We start from the raw sequence: 9,070 nt of genomic DNA on the forward strand, positions 1-9,070 counted from the left end.
CAGGGCTAACACTTTTGAGATCAAGTCAAGCACGATTCAGATGACACAAAACTCAGTTCAGTTTGGGGGTTCTCCTACTGAAGACCCCAATATGCGCATCAGGGATTTCATCGAGATCTACGACACTTTCAAGTTTAATGATGTGACTAAAGATGCTATCAAGCTACACCTCTTCCCATTCTCTCTGAGGGACAAGGCTAAGTGCTAGTTACATTCTCTACCAGCAGGGTCTATCACCACTTGGGAGGATCTTACGTAAAAGTTTCTCACTAAATTCTTCCCCATGGAGAAGATTACTGCAATCAGGAATGCTCTTACCCAGTTTTCTCAGCAAACAGGAGAATCTCTGTGTGAGGCTTGGGATTGATATAAGGAGATGCTAAGGAAGTGCCTACACCATGGCATGCCTGATTGGATGATTATTAACTGCTTCTATAATGGATTGGGTGCTACTTCTAGATCCATGCTTGATGCAGCATCAGGAGGAGCCTTGTGGGCTAAGATCTATGATGAAACTTATGAACTTATTGAACTGATGGCTGCTAATGAGTACCAGAATCCTTCCCAGATACTGACTCAGGGGAAAGTCGCAGGAATTCTGGAATTGGAAACAGCAACTGTTATCGCTGTCCAACTTAAGGCTTTGACGATGAAGGTGGACATTTTGGCTAATTATGGAGTTAATCAAATCGCTAGTGTCTGCGAGCTTTGTGGGGGTGCCCATGAGAATGATCAGTACGTAATTTCTAGTGAATCAGCTCAGTTTGTGAGCAACTTCCAGCGATCACAGCAACTAGTGCCAGCAACCTATCATCCCAACAACCGCAATCACCCTAATTTCAGTTGGAGCAACACTCAAAATATGGTTCAACAGCCTTATCAGCAATATCCGGCTAAGCAGTATAACCCCCTGATTTTCAGCAACCACAGTATGCACCTAGACAGCAACTTCAGCTGCAACAAGCCAATGAAAAATCTGAATTAGAGGAGTTGAAGCTTATGTGCAAGAGTTAAGTTATTTCTATCAAGACCTTGGAAAATCAAATTGGGCAAATTTCCAACGCCTTGCTAAATCAACATCCTGGTACACTACCTAGTGACACTGAAGTGCCAGGAAAGAGGGAAGCTAAGGAGCAGGTAAAGGCAATCACTTTAAGGTATGGAAAGATTGCGAATCCCGAACAAACTCAAGAGTTGACTGAAGAAGTTGGGGCTGAGAAAGAAGTAGAGCAGCAGGATGAAGAAATATAACCAAGGAAGACTACTGTTGAGCACACTCCACCTGAGGGTAATACAGTGGAGAAACAGATTTATCCTCCACCGCCTTTTCCTAAGCGGCTATAGAAGAAGAAGCTGGACAAGCAATTTGAGAAGTTTCTGGAAGTGTTCAAGAAACTTCATATCAATATACCTTTCGCTAAGGCTCTTGAGCAGATGCCTAGTTATGCAAAGTTTATGAAAGGTATTCTCTCTCGGAAAGTGAAGTTAGATGATTTAGAGACTGTCGCTCTTATGGAGGAATGCAATGTTGTGCAGCAACAGAAATTACCTCAGAAGCTTAAGGATCCTGGAATCTTCACTATTCCATGTACTATTGGAAAAGTATCTTTTGATAGATGCTTATGTGACTTGGGAGCTAGCATCAATCTGATCCCTTTGTCAATCTTCAAGCAGTTGAACTTACCTGATCCCAAACCGACTTATATGACCTTGCAGTTGGCCGACCGTTCTATTATATATCTGTGAGGTATTGTGGAGGATGTTTTGGTCAAGGTTGATAAACTCATCTTCCCTGCCGATTTTGTCATTCTTGATTTCGAGGAGGACAAGAAGATTCCCATAATCTTGGGGAGACCTTTCTTGGTGACTGGCCGAAACTTGATCAATGTGCAGAAGGGTGAGCTCACAATGTGAGTTTTGGATGAGGATGTTACTTTTAATGTGTTTAATGCTATGAGATTCCCTACTGATAATGAGGAATGCTTAAAAGTGGAGTTGGTCAATTCGGTGGTCACATCGGAACTTGATCAATTGCTGAGGTCTGATACCTTAGAGAAAGCCTTGTTAAGTAATTCAGATAGTGAAGATGACAAAGGTGAAGAAAAATTGCAATATTTGAATGCTTCTCCCAGGAAACGGAAGATAGATATGCCTTTTGAATCTCTTGGAACGGAGGAATTGAACAAAGCTCCTAAATGCCTCAAGCCATCTATTGAGGAAGCTCCTACTCTTGAGCTTAAGCCTTTGCCTGAGCATTTGAGGTATGCGTTTTTAGGTGATGCATCTACTCTACATGTTATTATTGCATCTGACCTTTCAGGTAGTGATGAGTAAAATCTTCTGAGGATTTTGAGAGAGTTTAAATCGACAATTGGCTGGACTATAGCAGATATCAAGGGAATCAGCCCTTGGTACTGCATGCATAAAATTCTGATGGAGGAAGGTAGCAAGCCTACGGTCGAGTAGCAAAGAAGACTTAATCCAATAATGAAGGAAGTAGTGAAGAAGGAAATTCTTAAGTGGCTAGATGCAGGGATCATCTACCCTATATCTGACAGTTCATGGGTAAGCCCGGTTCAATGTGTGCCAAAGAAAGGTGGTATTACTGTGGTAGAAAATGAGAAGAATGAGCTTATTCCCACTAGAACCTTCACAAGGTGGAGAGTTTGCATGGACTACAGGATGCTGAACAAATACACTAGAAAGGATCACTTCCCTTTGCCCTTCATTGATCAGATGCTTGACAGGTTGGCCGGTCATGAGTGCTATTGTCTTCTGGATGGTTATTCAGGTTATAATCAGATTTGTATCGCTCTAGAAGATCAGGAGAAAACCACCTTAACTTGTCCATTTGGTACTTTCGCCTTCAGATGAGTTTCTTTTGTTCTGTGTGATGCACCAGCCACATTTTAGAGATGTATGATGGCAATCTTTTCTGACATGATTGCCCAGAATGTGGAGGTGTTCATGGATGACTTCTCAGTCTTTGGCGATTCTTTTGATGAATGCTTGCAAAATCTTGGAAATGTTCTCAAGAGATGTGTTGAGACCAATCTAGTTCTCAATTGGGAGAAATGTCACTTTATGGTGTGTCAGGGCATTATTCTCGGGCATAAAGTTTCTAGTAAGGGTCTTGAGGTGGATAAGGCCAAGGTGGGGGTCATTGAGAATCTCCCTCCACTCATTTCTGTTAAGGGAATTCGCAGTTTTCTTGGACATGTGGGTTTTGACAGGCGTTTCATCAAAGACTTCTCAAAAATTTCAAAGCCATTGTGCAGTTTTTAGAGAAAGAAGTTCCTTTCAAATTTGTAGACGAGTGCCTTGCAGCTTTTAAGACATTGAAGAAGAGTTTAATCACGGCACCGATAATAACTGCACCTGATTGGGATGAACCATTTGAGATGATGTGTGATGCAAGTGACTATGCAGTTGGAGCAGTTCTGGGGCAGAGGAAGAACTACGCTAGTAAGACCCTAAATGGTGCTCAACTAAATTATACTACTACGGAGAAAGAACTTTTGGCTATTGTCTATGGTTTTGAGAAATTCCGATCTTATCTACTTGGGACTAAGGTGACAGTTTTCACTGATCACGCGGCAATTCGATATCTCGTCTCAAAGAAAGACTCGAAGCCTAGATTGATTAGATGGGTTCTTTTGCTTCAAGAATTTGAACTAGAGATCAAGGACAGAAAGGGAACGGAAAATCAAGTCGCTGATCATCTCTTGCGTTTAGAGAATCCTAATGCCACTTCACTGGATAAGACATTGATAAATGAATCTTTTCCTGATGAGCAACTGTTTGGAGTGCAAGAAGAAGAATCGTGATTTGTAGACATTGTGAACTACCTTGTGAGTAATATCATGCCTCCCGACTTATCTTATGCTCAAAAGAAGAAGTTTCTGCATGAAATAAAGTGGTATATGTGGGATGAACCGTTTCTTTTTCACCAAGGAGCTGACCAAATCATTAGGAGATGTATTCCTTACAGCGAAATGGGGGGGATCTTGCGAGATTTCCACTCAACGGCTTATGGAGGACATTATGGTGGAGAAAAGACAGCAGCTCGTGTTCTTCAAGCAGGTTTTTTTTGGCCAGCCTTGTTTAAAGATGCTCATCAGTTTATTTTGAAATGTGATCGATGTCAATGTGTGGGTAATATGTCCAAAAGGGATGAGATGCCTCTTAATGTGCTTCTCGAGGTTGAGGTCTTCGATGTTTGGGGAATTGACTTTATGGGACCATTTGTCTTATCTTGTAATAATCAGTATATCTTGTTGGCGGTTGATTACGTGTCAAAATGGGTTGAAGTTAAGGCGTTGCCAATGAACGATGTGAAAGTGGTGCTTAATTTTCTTCACAAGCAGATATTCACAAGGTTTGGAACTCCAAGAGTCATAATCTGTGATGAGGGGTCGCATTTTTGCAACCGCAAGTTCACTGCTATGATGAAAAGGTATAATGTGAATCATCGCATTACTACGGCTTATCATCCTCAGATAAATGGTCAAGCTGAGGTATCTAACAGAGAGATCAAGCACATTTTAGAGAAAGTGGTATATCCATCGAGGAAAGATTGGTCTTTGAAGCTTAATGAAGCCGTTTGGGCGTATAGAACAGCATATAAGACTCCATTGGGAATGTCGCCGTTTCAGTTGGTTTTTGGTAAGGGGTGTCATTTGCCTATGGAGCTCGAGCATAAAGCATATTGGGCTTTGAAGAAATTAAATCTTGACTTGGATGCGGATGGAAAGAAGAGGATGCTTCAATTGAAAAAACTCGATAAATTTCGACTTCAAGCTTATGAGAACAACAAAATGTATAAGGAGAAAGTCAAGAGATGGCACGATAGGGGTCTAATGCTCAAATCATTTGTATCGGGACAATAAGTTCTTTTGTTCAACTCTCGTCTCTGTCTTTTTCCTTGAAAATTGAAGTCAAGATAGTCAAGGCCCTTCATAATCAAAACTGTGTTTCCACATGGAGCGGTGGAAATTTTTGAGAATGATCCGGGCCAAGCATTCCAGGTAAATGGTCAGAGGTTGAAAAATTACTATGGTGACACGGCAAACCACGAGGTGGTTAGTACCGTATTATTGGCCATTTAATCTCGAGATTATATGTCGAGCTAGCGACGTAAAAGAAGCACTTCTTGGGAGGCAACCCAAGCTTGTTGTACATTAGTAGGTAGAAGAAGCAAGAAGAAAGGAGAAAAAACACAAAAAAAATCAGAAAAGGAAAAAAATTCAGGGCTAACTACAGAAGCTGGGCGCGCCCGCGCTGACCAAGCGCATGGCCGCGCCGTTTTTCTAGTAACCAAGCACGCCCGCGCTGATCTAGCACACGGCCGCGCCGGTTTTCCAGAGAGTGAGCGCACCCGCGCTGTCCTAGTGCGCGATCGCGCAGGGTCCTGTTCAAAAATAAAAATCAAAAAATAAATTTCAGCAATTTTATAAGGTAAAATCGGGACTTTTACTCCAAAATCAATTCCAACCTGATTTTTACTCTTCCAAATCCTATAATTCCATCTCCTAATCAATTCCATTATTCCCACGATTCCCACAATCAATTTCCATTTCTAAACCTTATAGAATTCACACCTCTCCACCTATAAATACATACACTTATACACAAATTCTCCAGCACATCACAAACTCTCAAACACAAATTTTCTCTAAACACTTAAGCTTTTATTCTCTCTTCTGCAATTCCGATGGCATCCAAGAGACAAAGAACACAAGTTGGAAGCAACACCATCGATTCTTCATCTGCAGGTGGTGTGAGGCCCAGGTTTTCTACTCTTGAGGCTGAGGAGGAGTACACGAGGCTTCTCTCAAATTTCTGCCATCAGGGAAGGATGGTAAGTTGTTAGAGATGATTCTCGAGATGGGCTGGGTACCTTTATGTGAGGCTCTCGCTGCTGTGCCCATGAGTGTTGTGCGGTAGTTCTATGTGAACACCAAGGCGGAGAAGAATGGTTCACGATGGTGAGGGGAGAACTATAGAGTATAGTGCTGAAGCTATCATGACGGTGATTGAGCAGCCTGCGAGGAAGGTGGGCCAGGACACTTAGAATGATAAGTCTCCGGAGGACTTTGATTTGGATATCATCGTTGCTACTCTGTGTGCCTGATACTCATTGGAAGTTCAAGAGGGGCACTACTGATTACTCCACGTTCCCTGCTTCGTGCATGAACAGGTTTGTACGAGCTTGGAACTCGTTTATTTGTGCTAACATCATGCCATCTTCGCATGTGCATGAGATTACTGTGGAGCGTGCTCGTCTGCTATGGGGTATTCTTCAGGGTGATTACATTGATTTGGGGATGGTGATATATCAGGGGATTTTGAGATTTTTGAGAGGAGGTACTACAGGTGCTATTCCGTATGCGTCTGTTGTAACGAAGTTCTGCGTGGCGGTTGGTGTTCATTGGCCAGCACATGAGCATCTGCAGCTTCCCAGTGCTCCTATTGACAGTTCTACACTGCAGAGCATGTAGAAGTGGTATGGAGGGAAGCCTGATCCTAAGAGGCTTGGGTATTCATATGATCATCTTCCATATGGTGTGCCTATGGAAGCAACTACGGAAGGAGGTTCTCAGCATGCCCGTCGAGCAGCTTGGAGAGCTCAGTATGGAGTGGAGGAGCAGCAATAGAAGGAGGCAGCAAGAGCAGAGATGGGGGCTGGTTTGAGTTCGACGCAGTACAGGCATCTCGCGAGGAGGATGGATGCGATGCACGACATCCATAGTCAGTTTGCACACGATCTAACCCATGCACTTGGGACAGCTTTCAGAGCCACCAGTGTTGACATCCAGTGGCCAGTATTTGGTGAGGATTCCATGTATCCGCCTCCGGACACGCCTGACGCTCCACCCGTTGAGGGTGAGGATTCTGATTCGCAGTAGGTATGCCTGATTCCTTACTATTACCTTCAATGAGGACAGAGAATATTTTAAGTTTGGGGGTAGTAGTTGAAGGAATATGTTTGTTTGTGAGTCTCATATAGTTGCATGTTCATGATAGTTTAGTTCATATAGTTTGCATATTTTTCCATGTAGTTTTTTTATTTGTTTTATTTATTATTTTTGGTAGTTTTATGATATTTTGTTCATGTAGTTTCATGCATTTGCATTATGACATTATCCCTTAGATAACTTTTACGATTGATTGGTGATGTTGATGCTAGTGTAGTGATGTCGTATTTAAAAATATTAAGTCTTATTGGATTAATTTGCATGCTAGTGACACTTGTATTTCACTAAGTCTTAAAGGTTGCTAGAGTGCTAGATCATGGTCATGGTTTGTTTGTTTCTCAAGGTTTAATCGCTTGCTTATACTTAGAATTTAGGATATTCTCTTAATAATAAAAGACATGGATATTTACAAATTGGAAAAAATTGGATTTCATTGCTAGTTGTGTGGCTAGGTGTCAAATGGTTAGTGGTCGGCTCATATTTGTATGAGTAGTTTAGGGTTGAGTGAGATGGAGCGAAACGCACTCGTTCAGAAATTCGTAAAAAAAAGGAAAAAAAAAAAGAAAAAAAGGGAGGAAAAAGAAGAAAAAAAGAGAGAAAGAATAAGTGTTATGTATAATTGATCACGAGTGGGCTCTTTAGTACTCGAGTTATTAAGTTCTTAGGGGACTTTGTGCCTAGTGACCTAAGGCTCTTATAGTCTGGGATCCGCTAACCTCACGCTCGCTACATGGGTACTATTGTATAAGTCTTTTATGGACCTCACTCATTGCACGATCAAATAAGCATACTTGTGTTATTTTGATGTGAATAAAAGCATGAATCCATGTTAATCTCCGATATAAGAATGGAAGTGTTATAAGTTATTTTGAGTCTAGTTTTTATTCTATTTATAAGCTTACGATTGTTTTGATAAGTAGTGAATCATGATTGTCGATCTAGTTACGATAGTACATCTGTAAGCATTTGCACACACGCATGTCTCTGGTTTGTAGGTTGATTTGTGAGATTTGATTGCTCTTTATGCGAATAATTGCATTTGTTGAGATGTTGCTTGTTGATTGGATTAGTTATTCTATGGGGATCGTTGCATTCATGCATTTTTATTTCTTGTTCTTTGAGTCTGTTTATGCTTGAGGACAAGCATCGATTCAAGTTTGGGGGTATGTTGAGTGGCATTTATGACACTTTATAATGCTCTAATAAGCTTTGAATTGATGTGTTTGTACTCAGGTTGTTAAGTTTTTAAACGTGTTTTCTAGTGTTTTTGCATTTCAAGTATTAATCTGTGAATCAGGTGAATTAGCATTATTTTAGTGCTAATATAGTGTCCAGGTGGTGTTGGAATAAAAGCTCGTAAAGTCCAGCTCCAGGCTGCAAGAAAAGGAAAAAGAAAAGAAATAATTTTTGGCAGAAGCCCAGCGCGCCCGCGCCAGAACTTCAGAGAGCCAGCGTGCCCGCGTTAATCAAGCGCGCGGTCGCGCCAGGTCGGATGCAGAATTCCTGTTTTGAATAGAAGACTGATTTTCTGGGGTTCTATGCTGATCAGGGCTACTATATAAACAACTATAGGTCGTTTTTAATAAAAGAGGAGACACTTCAAAGCTAAGGAGAAGACGGCAAGAGACCTATAGCACGAATCAACAAAGACGAAGATGATCTAGTTTATCCTTGTGAATATTTGTTTTGAGTTGTAATTTTGGATGCTCGTTTCTTATTTTGTTGAACCTATACTCTGGTGTTATACTCTATTATTTATTTGTTATAAAGACTACGTTTGTTATATCATGTTTTCATCGGAACCCATGTTGATGATGAGTCCGATCATGGGCTAATCGTTGTCGTGGGGTTTTAGCGGATTTATTCATGGATTTATTTAGTTAAATTGTTTCGATGCCTTAATATGTGGTGATTGTATGATATCCTAGTATTGGTTGCGCGTATTCGTCTTATGAGCTTCGCGAACGTATAAGATAGTGTGTTAATTCTTAATGAAGCGAAAGTGAATTTAAGAATTTAGAACTTGCCATGCTAGCATAGGTTCATGTATTTGTTATGCATAATTCGTAGATAATTTTAACCATCTTACTTGC

The 9,070-nt window shown here is 41.1% G+C and overlaps 1 non-coding gene across 1 annotated transcript; it reads right to left on the bottom strand.

Annotated features, from left to right (window-relative positions):
* Nucleotides 1-298: 298 nt before the first annotated feature.
* LOC141669042 (small nucleolar RNA R71) lies at nucleotides 299-405 on the bottom strand. Its single transcript, XR_012553341.1, has one exon. It is a non-coding gene; the product is annotated as a small nucleolar RNA R71 (small nucleolar RNA).
* Nucleotides 406-9,070: the final 8,665 nt, after the last annotated feature.

This window comes from Apium graveolens, chromosome 6, assembly GCF_009905375.1.
Source record: "Apium graveolens cultivar Ventura chromosome 6, ASM990537v1, whole genome shotgun sequence".
Lineage (NCBI taxonomy): Eukaryota > Viridiplantae > Streptophyta > Magnoliopsida > Apiales > Apiaceae > Apium > Apium graveolens.